The sequence below is a fragment of the Syngnathus scovelli genome, chromosome 10 (assembly GCF_024217435.2).
Source record: "Syngnathus scovelli strain Florida chromosome 10, RoL_Ssco_1.2, whole genome shotgun sequence".
Classification (NCBI taxonomy): domain Eukaryota; kingdom Metazoa; phylum Chordata; class Actinopteri; order Syngnathiformes; family Syngnathidae; genus Syngnathus; species Syngnathus scovelli.
This window is the reverse complement of record NC_090856.1, coordinates 12722733-12739376: the sequence shown is the minus strand read 5'-3', so window position 1 is coordinate 12739376 and position 16644 is coordinate 12722733. Positions and strand designations below refer to the sequence as shown.

Sequence of the window (16644 nt, the reverse complement as noted above, 5' to 3'; positions counted from 1 at the left end):
GCAAAAACCCGGGCGTGGGAGGAGTTTGGTGAGGCCATGGAGAATGACTTTCGGACGGCTTCGAGGAAATTCTGGTCCACCATCCGGCGTCTCAGTGCAACGTCAACAGTGTTTACAGTGGGGATGGCGTGCTGCTGACCTCGACTCGGGACGTCGTAAGTTGGTGGGGAGAATACTTCGAAGACCTCCTCAATTCCACCTACACGCCTTCCATTGAGGAAGCAGGGCCTGGAGACTCGGAGGCAGATTCTCCAATCTCTGGGGTCGAAGTCACTGAGGTAGTTAAAAAACTCCTCGGTGGCAAGGCCCTGGGGGTGGATGAGATCCGCCCGGAGTTCTTAAAGGCTCTGGCTGTTGAGGGGCTGTCATGGCTGACACGCCTCTACAACATGGCGTGGACATCGGGGACAGTGCCTCTGGATTGGCAGACTGGGGTGGTGGTTCCCCTCTTCAAGAAGGGGGACCGGAGGGTGTGTTCCAATTACAGGGGAATCACACTCCTCAGCCTCCCCGGTAAGGTCTATTCAGGGGTGCTGGAGAGGAGGGTCCATCGGGAGGTCAAACCTCGGATTCAGGAGGAGCAGTGTGACTTTCGTCCTGGCCGTGGAACAGTGGACCAGCTCTACACCCTCGGCAGGATCCTCGAGGGTGCATGGGAGTTCGTCCAACCAGTCCACATGTGTTTTGTGGACTTGGAGAAGGCGTTCGACCGTGTCCCTCGGGAGGTTCTGTGGAGGGTGCTTCGGGAGTACGGGGTGCCGAGCCAACTGATAAGGGTGGTTCGGTCCCTGTATCACCGATGCCAGAGTCTGGTCCGCATTTCCGGCAGTAAGTCGGATTCGTTCCCAGTGAGGGTTGGACTCCGCCAAGGCTGCCCGTTGTCACCGATTCTGTTCATAATTTTTATGGACAAAATTTCTAGGCGCAACCGAGGCGTTGAGGGGGTCCGGTTTTGGGGACCTCAGCATCGCGTCTCTGCTTTTTGCAGATGACGTGGTGCTGTTGGCTTCTTCGAGCCGTGATCTCCAGCTCTCACTGGAGCGGTTCGCAGCCGAGTGTGAAGCGGTCGGGATGAGGGTCAGCACCTCCAAATCCGAGTCCATGGTCCTCGATCAGAAAAGGGTGGAATGCCCTCTCCGGATCGGGGATGAGATCCTGTCCCAAGTGGAGGAGTTCAAGTATCTTGGAGTCTTGTTCACGAGTGAGGGGAGGATAGAGCGCGAGATCGACAGGCGGATCGGTGCAGCGTCGGCAGTAATGCGGACCCTGTACCGGTCCGTTGTGTTGAAGAGAGAGCTGAGCCAAAAGGCAAAGCCCTCAATTTACCGGTCGATTTACGCTCCTACCCTCACCTATGGTCACGAGCTATGGGTCGTGACCGAAAGAACGAGATCCCGGATACAAGCAGCCGAAATGAGTTTTCTCCGCAGGATGTCCGGGCTCTCCCTTAGAGATAGAGTGAGAAGCTTGAGTCGCTACTCCTCCACGTTGAGAGGAGCCAGATGAGGTGGCTCGGGCATCTCATCAGGATGCCTCCTGGACGCCTCCCTGGGGAGGTGTTCCGGGCATGTCCCACCGGTAGGAGACCCCGGGGACGACCCAGGACGCGATGGAGAGACTATGTCTCTCAGCTGGCCTGGGAACGCCTTGGGATCCCCCGGGATGAGCTGGATGAAGTGGCTGGGGAGAGGGAAGTCTGGGAGTCCCTCCTAAAGCTGCTGCCCCCGCGACCCGACCCCGGATAAGCGGAAGAAGATGGATGGATGGATGGATGGATGGATGGATGGATGGATGGATGGATTAGTGGTTTGTGATCAGTCTCTTCCCACACTGTTCTACCATATATGTATACATTGAATTTCTCACATGCATAGGACATGGCCAGCGTTTCTTTTTCAATTTGCGCATAATTACGTTCCACCCCGTGACTGCTCTGGAGGCATATGCCACAGGTTTCCATCTGTTTACATATTCCTGTAGTAGAACTGCCCCTAACCCTGATTTAGAAGCATCTGCCGAGATTTTTGTTTTGCACATTTCGTCGTAAAACCTTAACACAGGGGCCTGCATGATTAATTGTTGTAGTTCCTCAAAATCCTTTTGATGATTATTATTCCAACACCATTCTGTGGTTTTCCATAGCAAGCTTCTCGTCTGGGCTGTATGTAATGACAGGTTAGGTACAAATCTACCAACATAGTTTACCATGCCCAGAAAGCATTGCACACCTTCTTTATCTGTCGGGCGTGGCATTTTCTTGATGGCTATAAACCTACTCTGACTGACCTGGAGTCCCTTTGACGTTAACACTTCACCTAAATAGGTGATTTTTGTTTTTCTGAATTCACATTTTTTTGCATTTAGCTTCAACCCATGCGACCGGGCAGCTTCTAAAGCTTGAGTTAGCCTGTCATCATGTTCTTCAATAGTGGATCCACTAATCAATATGTCATCAATGTAGACCTTAGCGGCAGGCACCCTGTCAAATATTTGCTGTACAGTTCTGTGGAAGACTTCAGGTGCGGATGTTAGACCAATAGGCAGTCTCTTAAAGGAGTAACGCCCGAACGGAGTGTTGAAAGTGCAAATTGTTAGGGTTTTCCAGGTTATCTTAATCCTATGATTATGTTGGAATGTAACCTGTAATAATTAAACTCGCCTGTCCTGTCTTAACAAAAGTAGTAGAATAAAGTGCTAAGATCTTTTGAACTGATTGACCAGCTGCAGAGGAAGCAATCAAAGTTGTTCTGTTTCCCACAACATCGTAAAACACCCCCTGCTCTGATCTTACCAGAGGCCGGGGGTTCACCAAACCTGCCCACTCTCACCCCCACTCTGTTCCTCCTAATAAATATGCCCTTGCAGGAAGGAGACTTTTCAGACTTCATTCGATAATCGCTGTTCAGACAGCGACGAATGGACTCTCCACCTGCAGGTGTCTAAAAGAACTTGCCTTGTCTCTGTGTGGTTCTTGCAAAATAAGTTGGAGTGAGCAAATCTCTAACATTTTGGTGCCGAAACCCGGGAGCGCAGAGGGATGACAACATCAACCGGTAAGCCGGTTACCCATACCTCCTTGTTAAAAGACTTGTTGCAGGCCATTCTTTTACCTGCTAAACTAGCTGTGTGTAAATGTGCTGCTCACACCACTGGCAGAGATGAAGTCTCAAATGGAAACAGATTAGCAGACAAGATTGCAAAAGAAGCAGCTGCAGGGAGACATGGCCATGAAATTTTTTTAATGGGTTCAGAGGACACACAACTCATAGATAAGACTGTACTGACAGATATGCAGGCCAATGCTCCAATGGTAGAAAAACGAATGTGGACGACTAAAGGTGCAATAGTGGATACAGATAATATCCACCGCATCAATGACAAACCTGTTTTACCAAAATCACTTTTTAAGGCAGCAGCGCTTGCGACACATGGGCCTTGCCATGTGTCGACAGGAGGGATGAAGTCCATCATAGATCAACAATTCACTACCTTTGGTTTAGATGCTTACTTAAAAATTTTTTGTAAGGCATGTCCTGTTTGTGTGAAACATAATCCACAAGGAAACATGAGACCTAAGAGAGGCTCATTTCCAAAACCCTCTTATCCATTTCAAATCATGCATATGGATTTTATTGAACTCACACAAAGTGGACCTTACAAATACTGCCTAGTGATAATTGATGCATTTTCAAAATGGGTGGAAGTAGTTCCATCTAAACGCGCAGATGCCTTAACAGTGGCAAAAGCTATCTGCAAAACCATCATACCAACTCATGGCATCCCCCAAACCATTTACAGTGACAATGGTCCACACTTTGTGAACCAAGTTGTGCAGAACATGGCTGTACACCTTGGAATAACGTTAAAAAAACCACTGTGCTTGGCATCCTTCGAGCGCAGGCCTGGTTGAACGGGCAAACTTTACCATCAAAAGCAGGTTGAAAAAATGCATGGAAACAACAGGCAGACCTTGGCCAGAGTGCCTCGACTTAGTGAAGCTCTATATGAGAATTACTCCCACTTCAGAAGGACTAACACCTTTTGAAATCATACATGGGAGACCATACAGACTACCAGTGTTCCCTGCAGATTTGCAAAAAGCAGATGAAGAACAGACCTTGGCAGATTATCTAATCGGGACGCTCAAACTGAAAGATGTGTCAAATGCAAATTTACTGCCGCCTGATCTCTCCCCCTCACAGGTGGACAACACCATCAATCCAGGAGACTGGGTCTACATCAAGGTCATCAAAAGAAAGAACTGGGCCAGCCCGCGGTGGGAGGGACCGTTCCAAGTTTTGCTTGCTACTCCCACGGCGGTTAAGATTTCTCAACGGCCCAGCTGGATTCACCTCAGCCACTGCAAGTTGCAGAGAGTGCTGGACCCCTAATTCGGAGTGGTGGGGAAGGCTAACTACAAAGGGGCCCCATCGTTTAGGGTGAGGCGTCTCAATGTTGGTGAAGAATTCATCGATCCCCACTCCGCTAGGCGAGGGGATGTCCCAGTGTCTCTGCCATCCTAGTAGCAACGGGGCTCCATATGCCAGATGGATCCTCTGCTGCGTTGTGGTTGGAGCGTGCTATGGTCTATTGACTCATCTGAACAGACCAAATGACAATGTTGCCCGTGGTAAACGATGGTCACATGATGAGAACTATGAAGACTGGTCAGGGGACCCCAGAAACCCATACGAAACCAACACTTGGTACCGGTATGTCAGGTTCACTGTGAGAGCTCACACACAGGAGGGATGCTATGTGTGTTCGAAACTCCCCCCTTCCTCCACGCAAGTTCGCTTGGAGGCCAGAGCAATGAATGTCACTGAAGCAAAATGTATGGCATCCATGGGAGGAGTTGGATATCAGCACCGTGCCGTCGCAGTCAAAGATGCCGACCCTTACCGCCCTGGACTTGCTGACGGTGCCTGTGATCAGCTATTCTGGACAAATCTCAATGTGACTGTTAGAGGACGAACAATACCACAAGTGGCCTACACAGAGAGACCAGCTGGAGTGAATTACACATGTTACATCCAAGGTAACAGGACCCACGTCTGCATTAACGACGACTGCTCTCCAGGAGGAAACTGGATGGGAGCTCTGGACATCACCGATGAGTGTCAAGATAAGAGAGCCATTTCAGGTGGGGAGGGCTCTCCAACCAACATGGCTACACCATCGAACGGAACATACTTCATACAGAATGGCTGGTGGCTTTGTGGTCACAAGGTTTATCCGATGCTGCCCGCCAACTGGACAGGAGTGTGTGCACCAGTGTGGGTGACAGACCACACCTACAGGATACGACACCATTTGTTGACAGGAGCACATAACTCTACTGGACGTCGACGCAGGGCAGTTGCAACCTTTGACCCTCATGACCCTGTCTGGGGTGCGAACGTTCCAGAGGACCATAAAGTATGGTCTGCCGGAGACAAAGTTGTCCTTGCGCTCTTCCCCCAGAGTGGGGTTGGGAAACTATCGCTCTTCATCGAGACACTGAACTATCGTTTTCAATCCTTTGTGAATCTCTCACTGCAAGTCAACGATGGACAAAATAGAGAGATTCAGGCTATTAGACTGATGGTCTTGCAAAACAGGATGGTTCTGGACTTGTTGACGGCAGCACAAGGTGGTGTGTGCCACATCATTGGGACTTCCTGTTGCACATACATACCAGGAGAAAATGACACCCACATAAACGACGCCATGAATTCGCTGAAGAACTTACAGCAGGCCATGTCTAAAGACAAGGTCCCACTTCAGTTTGATTTCTTTTCATGGCTATTCTCTGGCAACTGGTGGCAACTGCTGTTGAAATTGCTGTCTCCTGTGCTTGTTGTGCTGGTGGTGTTGTGCTCGTTTACGACCTGCGTTATCCCATGTTTGAAGTCTGCTGTGTCGAAGTTTGTGTCCTCTACTGTAGCCCAGGTTCATATACAACTCCTTAGAGATGACGGATGTGATGACGATGATGAAACATGGATTGCGTAGATGCTGTTCTGTTGAGCATGTTTTACAGAAACTTGATGATTTGACCACCGAAAATGCTTCACAAGTGATGGATACAATGATGTACTGTTTCTGTGTTTTTGTTTTTTATTGATAGCATTCTGGTCGTCTTAGGCAAAGGGACCGTGTAAGAATTTTCCTGCTAATAACATCTGGCCAGCAGGTTTTTCGCTTACACAATAAGTTTGAGGTAATGCCTCATCTTCACCGGAAGGTGTTGCTATCATTGTTTGTTGTTTTTATTTTTGCTGTTCTTCTTTCTTCATTATACATATATATATGTTTTTCTTTCTTACTTGTCTTTGTTGTTTGGGGTGACATAATCATATGATAAAACAGGAGGGAGATGTTAGGGTTTTCCAGGTTATCTTAATCCTATGATTATGTTGGAATGTAACCTGTAATAATTAAACTCGCCTGTCCTGTCTTAACAAAAGTAGTAGAACAAAGTGCTAAGATCTTTTGAACTGATTGACCAGCTGCAGAGGAAGCAATCAAAGTTGTTCTGTTTCCCACAACATCGTAAAACACCCCCTGCTCTGATCTTACCAGAGGCCGGGGGTTCACCAAACCTGCCCACTCTCACCCCCACTCTGTTCCTCCTAATAAATATGCCCTTGCAGGAAGGAGACTTTTCAGACTTCATTCGATAATCGCTGTTCAGACAGCGACGAATGGACTCTCCACCTGCAGGTGTCTAAAAGAACTTGCCTTGTCTCTGTGTGGTTCTTGCAAAATAAGTTGGAGTGAGCAAATCTCTAACACAAATCCTGGAGCATTCCTTGGGCAGGCAGACTTGCCAAAACCCGGAGGAAGCATCTAACGTTGACAAATATTTTGCTCCGGCTAGTTCTCCAAATATCTCTTCCCTTGTTGGACTCTAAAGTGCTACCTTTTAACACTTTTGTTAAGTTCTTTTGGGTCGATGCACAACCTTAGCGGTTTGTCAGGTCTTTCCACAATTACCAGTGAGTGGATCCATTTGGTGGGTCCTTCAAACCTTTCAATGATACCGAGTTCTTCCAGCCGCTGCAATTTTACTTTGAGTTTCTCCCTTATGGCTAGTGGTACTTTACAGGGCGAGTGAATTATTGGTTTGTAGTTGTCTGCCAACTGTATTTTGTGTATCATCTGGAGTTTTCCTATTCCTTGAAATACGTCGGCATATTCATCCTCTATGTTACGTACAGACTTTTCGTTGTCAACAGTGTGTGTCCTTTAGTAAAGGAATGGGGTCGAAATACAAAAAGTCCTGCCTAGCTACAAAAACAGATATGCTCAAACCGCATTGAATAAAGTACATAAGCAGAAAAGTATATTTACATATTAAATCAATAAAAGAAACATTTTAAGCATATAATTATACCTACACACCAAATCAATAAAGAAGACATAACTAGACATTTTTGATAGGTGGTAATGACAAAGGTTTTTATAACTTTGATCTGATATATATTTCTGAGCACTTTGAAATAACAAATGTCTTTTGATATATTGCCTAAATAGCTTAATGACCCTTGAGGAACTGTGAAATGCACGCCTGATGTTTTTTCTCTAAATCATGGACACGGCCAGAGTCGTCGACCGTTCAGTACTCGATTATATCTTGTGTTTTGACTAAATGTCATATGTTGCCTAATGCAAGGCGCAAGCTTTTCGATTACTACTGAACGCTCTTCACAGAGGGAAATATTTTGTTTAACAAAGAAAAGTGTCAGGTCTAAACACCACCAGAAATTAATCCACATGCTGGAAACAAAGAGGAGAAGACAACCAGTATTCCTTTTGCTCGCGAGGAGAATTAGGTAGAAGGCCCAGTTACAGTCCTCCACCAATTCTGAGCTCCTCTTCCGCTATCGCCTCTTTTTATTTTGGGTTGCCCTGGTTACAACAGGCGTTGCTACACTAAAGGGAGGGGAGCAATGCTGATTAACTAGCTAACAATGTTGTGTGGTGCGAGGCCGCATGGCCTTGGCCGATTTGTGACCCCAGGAATGCAGAGTCTGTTCTTTGGTGGTTGGCAGCCTCGTTCTCGGCTGCGATCTCCAAACCTGGATGCCGTGTCCCTGTAAAACAATGCTCTAGACTTTCTTGCTACGTTTCACACAATAACAATGATGAGTAAATCATCAGATACCTCTCGTGCATACACTCCAACAAACGTTAAGTAGATGTGAGATAACTTGCATGAAGTCTACTTAATCAAACATTGAGTAAATATGGGATAACTTAAAAACTGTCCCGGTCAACAACAATTCATAAATAGAAACTACAAGGTATAATAGAGAAATAACTTCTCTTTAGCTAGACAAAGAACAAAGGTGTTCTGTTCATAACTAGTGAGGGCCTCTCACAGATAAGACAAGGAAGGGAGTATAAGAACTCCCTAAAGCCTGGCAAATATGTTGGCCTTGAGCGAAGGTATGAGACCTCTGGTTCAGGCCGGCCAGCGCTTCTACAAAACTAATTATTCTAACAAAAAGATACGGTTGGAAGCATGATTAAACTAAGAATATAATGACGTAAGCAAAGACATGGAGTATCAAAAGAGCAAACTTTGCATAGTCAGGGAAGAGTAATAGATTAATGATGTCACAGCCAAAAGCTCACATAATTTTGTACAAAATGACAAAATTGAAAGAATGATGAAACAATGAGGTGCGACAGTGTATAGGCAAGATTGGAGGAGAATGTTCACAGGAAGGTCACGTAGAGATAAAACCAGCAGGTGCCAGAAGGAGCTACCCAAAGACTCGGCCAAAGATGATCGCCAAGGCCGAAAGACGGGAGGGAAGACAACAGCCCCCACCCAAGAACTCGGCCAAAGAAGATCGCCAAGGCCGAAAGACGGGATGGAAGACAACAGCCCCCACACACACACACACCAACAGCCCCCACCTACACACCGAATCGCCCATAACCAGCTCCCACTCCCATGGAATCAGAATCTCCTGCAAACCTGCCACACCCCTGACTCATCACCCATCAAACTCGGCCCACACCGGCATGTGCAACTGAATATAAGCTGACCAAAGAACCTTGAACGTTGCCTTTTCTGAATGGAGACTTTCTGCTCTTGAAGGGCCCAGCGCTGTATTGTACTTTCCTGAAAACAGCTTTCTGAACAAGAATTGTGATTGAACTCAACCAACCTGTGTAAGTCTAATTTCTGCTTCAGTGTCTTAGCATTTTCCTAAATCTGAAGAAATCAAACGAGCACGCAGTGAGTAAATTGGATAACAGGTGATTGGCAATGGCTTTTGCCGTGAGACGCAGATAGCGCGCTCCCTAAATTGTGGACAAAATCCAACATAGCTTAATGACCCTTAAGGAACTGTTTAATGCATGCCTGATGATTTTCTAAATCACGGACACTGCCAAAGTTGTCTAAAAATGTTCAGTACTTGATTGTATCTTATGTGTTGACTAATGCTAGACGCCAGTTTTCGATTAATACTGAACATTCTGGACAGAGGGAAATATTTTGCCTAACAAAGAAAAGATATGGTTGAAAGCATGATTAAACTAAGAGTATGACGACGTACGCAAGTACATGGAGATCAAAAGAACAAACAAACAAAAACATGGTAAGTGGTGAGTACAAACTTTGCATAGTCAGGGAACATTAATAAATACGTTGATGATGTCACAGCCAAAAGCTCACTTAATTTCGTACAAAATGACAAAATTGAAAGAATGATGAATGGATGAGGTGGAACAGTGTATGTGCAAGAATGGAGGAGAATGTTTACAGGAAGGCCACTTGGAGATAAAACCAGCAGGTGCCAGAGGGAGACAGCCCAGCCAAAGATGATCGTCAAGGCTGAAAGACGGAAAGGATCTAAAATACTATTTGGGGTCCCGCAGGGCTCAATATTGGGTCCTCTATTATTTTTGGTGTACATAAATGATTTTTCCATGTCTTGTTCAAATTTTCTCCCTTTGTTATTTGCGGATGATACCAACCTCATTGCCACCCACGATGATTTTAATTCCCTCATTGCAAGTGTGAATGCTGAGTTGTACGCTATTACAAAATGGTTCAAAATAAATAAGTTGACACTAAATATAAAAAAATTTAACTTCATGATCTTCTGCAATATAAACAAATCTTACCCCAAAGATCAGACCAAAATTTACATAAACAATAACGAAATCCATCATGTTACTAGCACCAAATTCCTAGGAGTTATAGTAGACGAACACTTAAATTGGTCCGAACACATTGATTTGGTTTGCAAAAGATCTATGAAAATGCTACGTATTTTACGAAACGTTTGTCCCTTGGTCTATCCTTCTGCTCATCTCACTCTGTATTATAGTTTCCTGTTTCCTTTACTCAATTACTGCACCATAATCTGGGCAGCCACATATCCAGCATACCTCAACAAATTACTCATTTTACAAAAGAAGTTCCTAAGAATAATCTCTTTTTCAAATAGATATGAACCATCGGCACCACTGTTTAGAAATTATTCATTACTGCCAATTGATAAAGTAAACATTCATCAAACCTGTCTACTCATCCATAAATACATATATAGGAAACACTGTCTTCCAGCCACTTTTCATAATTTCTTCACATTTGCATCAGACTTTCACTCTTATCCAACAAGTCAGAGGGACAATCTTCACCCACCTTTCTGTCGAACATCACGCCATCAATATAATATCCACTTTAGAGGGCCCTCACTCTGGAATAAGCTACCAATCCACATCCGATCCATATCTGCACAGGCTGCTTTTACAAAGCACCTGAAACACCACCTTCTCCACTCATGATCCTACCAGTCCATAATTACTCCACCGCACTCAGCTGATCCATACTATGATCATCAACTTAATCCACAATTTTGACTCAGATTCTTCTTTGTTTTGTTATTTTCTGTTTACAGTTCTTCTCTTTCCTTTTAGCTATTCCTATCTGGTATCTCTTTGATTGTTTCAACATCGATAAGTGTCTATTTTGTTTCGCTTGTTTCTTATTTTTGAATCATGTATCTGTTTATGTATGTATACATGCATGCTCGTATATATGCATGTATAGATATGAAAAAATTAATACTTAGCTTATGCTTTTCATTATTTACTTATGTATATGTATATATATATATATATATATATATATATATATATATATATATATATATATATACATATATATATATATATATGTGTGTGTGTATGTGTATATATATATATATATATTTTTTTTTTTTTCTCTTTTCTTAAACACTTGAATGACATTTGACTGCACAGCACTTTGTTTGTTTCTGCACTTTGTTTGTATATAGCAGGAGTGGAGCTTCTTACAAGCCCTAGGCTTCGTCTCCCTCCTTGCACTGTTATTTGTGCTAAGCAATAAACTAAACTAAACTAAACTAAAGGAAAACAACAGCCCCCACACATCGAATCGCCCATAATCAGCACCCAACCCCGCGGAACCAGCTCTCACCGAACTAGCACCCACTCCCATGGAATTAGACGCTCCTGCGAACTTGCCCCGCCCCAAAGACTCATCACCCATCAAACTCGGCTCACACTGGCATGTGCAACTGAATCCATAGCTATGAGGAGATCACTAGTCACTTTAGCAAGTGCTGTCTCAGTGGAATGATTAGCTCTAAAACCAGACTGAAAAGAGTCATATCGATTATTGGCGACCATGTAATCAATAAGCTGCTGCGCTACTACTTTTTCAAGAAGTTTTGCTATGAATGGGAGGTTTGAAACTGGCCTATAATTACTGAGACAGTCCGGGTCAAGATTTGGTCGCTTAAGTAACGTTTTAATGATAGCGGTTTTAAAGGCTGTTGGCACTATCCCAGAGGAGACAGACAGATTGATTATATTTAAGACGGACGCGTGAGCCCTGACGTCAGCATCGTCGTTATTCCACAGATCTAGTATATAACTATATTGTAGCGTTAACAAAGTGCAAGGAAAGACGTGGGTTTGGTAAACGGCTCTTTATTTAACAAAACAAAAGCTCAACGAGCCAACAACTACTGAACTGTAACGATAAAAACATATACAAGTTGCTACACGAAATAAAATACATCAAATAACTATAACATAAATAGTTCACCGCCACACGGCCCCAAGCACTGGTGTCGACTTTCAGGCGTGTGGCGTCGTGGACTTCCATCCCCGGAGGTGGCACTTCCAGTCACGGAGGTGGAAGAGAGCTCCATAGAATAGGACCGGGCGTGCATAAAAGCCATGTCCGACCCCCATCCACCGTCCCCGGACAGCCACCCGGCCGAGCGCCAGCCCCCGACTTCCATCCACGGAGGTGAAAGAGAGCTCCGTAGAGTAGGGCATGCGTAAAAGCCATAATAGTTTTTCAAACCTTCTGTGTCACTCCAAATCATTAAATACTTCAAACTCTTCGTCCTCCGTGTCACTTACAAACAAAGCCGCTAATGATGCCGGTAGTAAGTGGGGCCCTTTGTCATCTTCGTCACCCCGTGATCGAATCTTTGTCCTTTATGTAAACAACCGCCGCGACGCTTATGTCACCTGAAATTCAAATTACAATAATCCCTTGCTACATCGCAGTTCGTTTATCACGGTTTCACCTTTTTTTTGTTTTTTGGGATTTTGAAAATTTGTGAAACAATTCACAAGTCGCTCCTCAGTATAAGTCGCCTCCCCCCACCCAAACTACGTGCTGTCACAGTCAGTGATGCTACCCCTACCGCCCTGGACTCGCAGAAATGAACTTGTGACTGAACTGTTTTGGATTAATCCCAATGTGACTGTTGAAGGATGCACATATGCCACAAGTGGCCTAAACAAAAAGGCTACCTGGAATGGACTACACGTGTTTCATCCAAGAAAATGAAACCCACAAATGCATTAACGACTGCTCTCCAGGAGGAAACTGGATGGGAGCTTTGGACATCACCGCTGAGTGCCAGGATGGGAGAGCCATTTCAAGGCGTAAGAGCTCTCCTACCAACATACGTAGCTGCACCATCGGACGGGACCTACTTCATTCAGAACAGATCGTGGCTTTGTGGTCACAAGGTTTATCCGATGCTGCCCGCCAACTGGACAGGAGTGTGTGCACCTGTGTGGGTGACAGACCACACCGACAAGGTACAACATCATCAGCTGACGACAGCACGTCTTCTGGACGTCAACGCAGGGCTGTTGCAACCTTTGACCCTCATGACCCTGTTCCAGATGACCATAAAGTATGGTCCGTCGGAGACAAAGCTGTTCATGCGCTTTTTCCTTGGATCGGAGTTGGAAAACAAGCACTCTACATCGAGACACTGAACTGTCATTTCCATTCTTTTGTGAATCTCTCACTACAAGTCAACGATGGAGAAAATAGAGAGATTCAGGCTATTAGACTGATGGTCTTGCAAAACAGGATGGTTCTAGACTTGTTGACGGCAGCACAAGGTGGTGTGTGCCACATCATTGGGACTTCCTGTTGCACATACATTCCAGGAGATAACGACACGCACATCAAGGATGCCATGAACTCACTAAGGAATTTACAGCAGGCCATGTCGGAGGATAAAATCCCACATCAATGGGATTTCTTTTCATGGCTATTCTCTGGCACTTGGTGGCAGTTGCTGTTGAAACTAGTGGTTCTTGTGCTTACTGTGCTGGTATTGTTGTGCTTGTTTACGACCTGTGTTATCCCATGTTTGAAGTCTGCTGTGACGATGGTTGTGTCTTCTACCGTAGCACAAGCACATATACAACTTCTCAGACATGACAGATGTGATGACTATAATGTGCTGCGAAACGTGGATTGCGTAGATGCTGTTTAGCTGAGCATGTTTTACAGAAACTTGATGATTTGACCATCGAAATTGCCTCGCAAGTGATTGATACAATGATGTACTGTTTCTGTGTTTTTCTTTTTCTTTCTATTTTTTTTATTGATAGCATTCTGGTCGCCTAAGGCAGAGGGACTGTTAGAAATTTGCTCACTCCAACTTATTTTGCAAGAACCACACGAGAGACAAGCAAGTCCTTATAGACACCTGCAGGTGGAGAGCTCACACGTTGAAGGAGTGAAGTCTAAAACTCTCCCTCCTGCAAGGGCATATTTATTAAGATAAACAGAGTGGGGGTAAGAGTAGGCTGAATAGGAAGCCCTTGTGCTCTAGTCAAAACATATCAGGGGGTGCTTTACGACCTTGTGTAGGACGGGACAAGTTATCTTATTCATTACCGGTTGCATTCCAACATAATCATACGATAAGGATAATCTGAAAAACCCTAACATCTCCCTCCTGTTCTATCATATGATTATGCCACCCCAAACAACAAAGACAAGTAAAAAAAAAAAACATTATGTATAATGAAGAAAGAAGAATAGTAAAAATAAAAAACAACAAACAATGATAGCAACACTTTCCAGTGAAGATGAGGTAATACCCCAATACCCCAGATCAAACGCATTGTGTAAGCGAAAAACCTGCTGGCCAGATGTTATTAGCAGGAAAAGTCTCACACGGTCCCTCTGCCTTAGACGACCAGAATGCTATCAAAAAAATAAAAAATAAAAATAAAAACACAGAAACAGTACATCATTGTATCCATCACTTGCGAAGCATTTTCGATGGTCAAATCATCAAGCTTCTGTAAAACAGAACAGCATCTACGCAATCCATGTTTCATTATCGTCATCACACCCGTCATCTCTAAGAAGTTGTATATGAACTTGGGCTACAGTAGAAGACACAAAACTCATCACAGCAGACTTCAAACATGGGATAATGCAGGTCGTAAACAAGCACAACACCACTAGCACAAGCACAGGAGACAGCAATTTCAAAAGCAGTTGCCACCAGTTGCCAGAGAATAGCCATGAAAAGAAATCAAACTGATGTGGGACCTTGTCATTAGACATGGCCTGCTGTAAGTTCTTCAGTGAATTCATGGCGTCGTTGATGTGGGTGTTATTTTCTCCTGGTATGTATGTGCAAGAGGAAGTCCCAATGATGTGGCACACACCACCTTGTGCTGCCGTCAACAAGTCCAGAACCATCCTGTTTTGCAAGACCATCAGTCTAATAGCCTGAATCTCTCTATTTTGTCCATCGTTGATTTGCAGTGAGAGATTCACAAAGGATTGAAAACGATAGTTCAGTGTCTCGATGAAGAGCGATAGTTTCCCAACCCCAATCTGAGGAAAGAGCGCAAGGACAACTTTGTCTCCGACGGACCATACTTTATGGTCATCTGGAACGTTTGCACCCCAGACAGGGTCATGAGGGTCGAAGGTTGCAACTGCCCTGCGTCGACGTCCAGAAGAGTTGTGTGCTTCTGTCAGCTGATGATGTCGTATCCTGTAGGTGTGGTCCGTCACCCACACTGGTGCACACACTCCTGTCCAGTTGACGGGCAGCATCAGATAAACCTTGTGACCACAAAGCCACCAGCCATTCTGTATGAAGTATGTTCCGTTCGATGGTGTAGCCATGTTGGTCAGAGAGCCCTCACCACCTGAAATGGCTCTCTTATCCCTACACTCATCGGTGATGTCCAAAGCTCCCATCCAGTTACCTTGGATGTAACATGTGTAATTCACTCCAGCTGGTCTCTCTGTGTAGGCCACTTGCGGTATTGTTCGTCCTTTAACAGTCACGTTGAGATTTGTCCAGAATAGCTGATCACAGGCACCATCTGCAAGTCCAGGGCGATAAGGGTCGGCATCCTTGACTGTGACAGCACGGTGCTGATATCCAACTCCTCCCATGGATGCGATACATTTTGCAAACTTGCGTGGAGGAAGGGGGGAGTTTCGAACACACATAACACCCCTCCTGTGTGTGAGCTCTCACAGTGAACTTGACATACCGGTACCAAGTGTTGGTTTCGTACGGGTTTCTGGGGTCCCATGACCAGTCCTCTGTCAGGCTGGGGACAAGGCGGAGGACTCGGATGCAGAGTCGTTTCTTTCTTGGATTTATTCCAGCAAGCACACTGATCAAAAGTACAAATCAAAGCGCCTCTTGCGAGGGAAAACACGTGGCAAAAAGTACAAACAAAAGGCGTCGCACTGAGGCGAGACAAAAAAGGCTATGGGGATCACAGTACTAACAAAAGGCGTCGCTCGGGGGCGAGACAAAAAGGCAATGGGGATCAAGGCACCAACAAAGGCGTCGCTCTGTGGCGAGACAAAAAGGAGGGGTCTTACTGAGAGCTCGGACGTCAAGGAATCGCTGGTGGTCGGGACGAGGCAAGACACACTGGCACAAGACAAGGGGAAGACACGGACTAAATACACACAAAAGGGCGGGGACACAGGTGCTGACAATTAGTGTCAATTACGCAGGTGCACACAATCGGGATCAGGGAAGACAAGACAACCAAACACCGAGGAAGGAAACACGAACTGAAACGGAAGGGATGACAAAATAAAACCGGAAGTAAAGTTACGACATCGACGAGACAAAAAAACGGAAAAATAAACGCGACCGCATGACAGTCCTCAAAGTTCTCATCGTGCGACCATCATTTTCCACGGTCAACATTGTCACTTGGTCTGTTCAGATGAGTCCATAGACCATAGCACGCTCCAACCACAACGCAGCAGAGGATCCATCTGGCATATGGAGGCCCGTTGCTACTAGGATGGCAGAGACACCGGGACAT

The 16644-nt window shown here is 45.2% G+C and overlaps 1 long non-coding RNA gene across 1 annotated transcript in view; it reads left to right on the top strand.

The window, feature by feature from the left end:
* Positions 1–2695: 2695 nt before the first annotated feature.
* LOC125975303 (uncharacterized) overlaps positions 2696–16644 on the top strand; it is a 129361-nt gene continuing 115412 nt past the window's right edge. Inside the window, exon 1 of the long non-coding RNA XR_011087610.1 lies at positions 2696–6375. This is a non-coding gene — a long non-coding RNA (uncharacterized lncRNA). The remainder of the gene's footprint in view (positions 6376–16644) is intronic.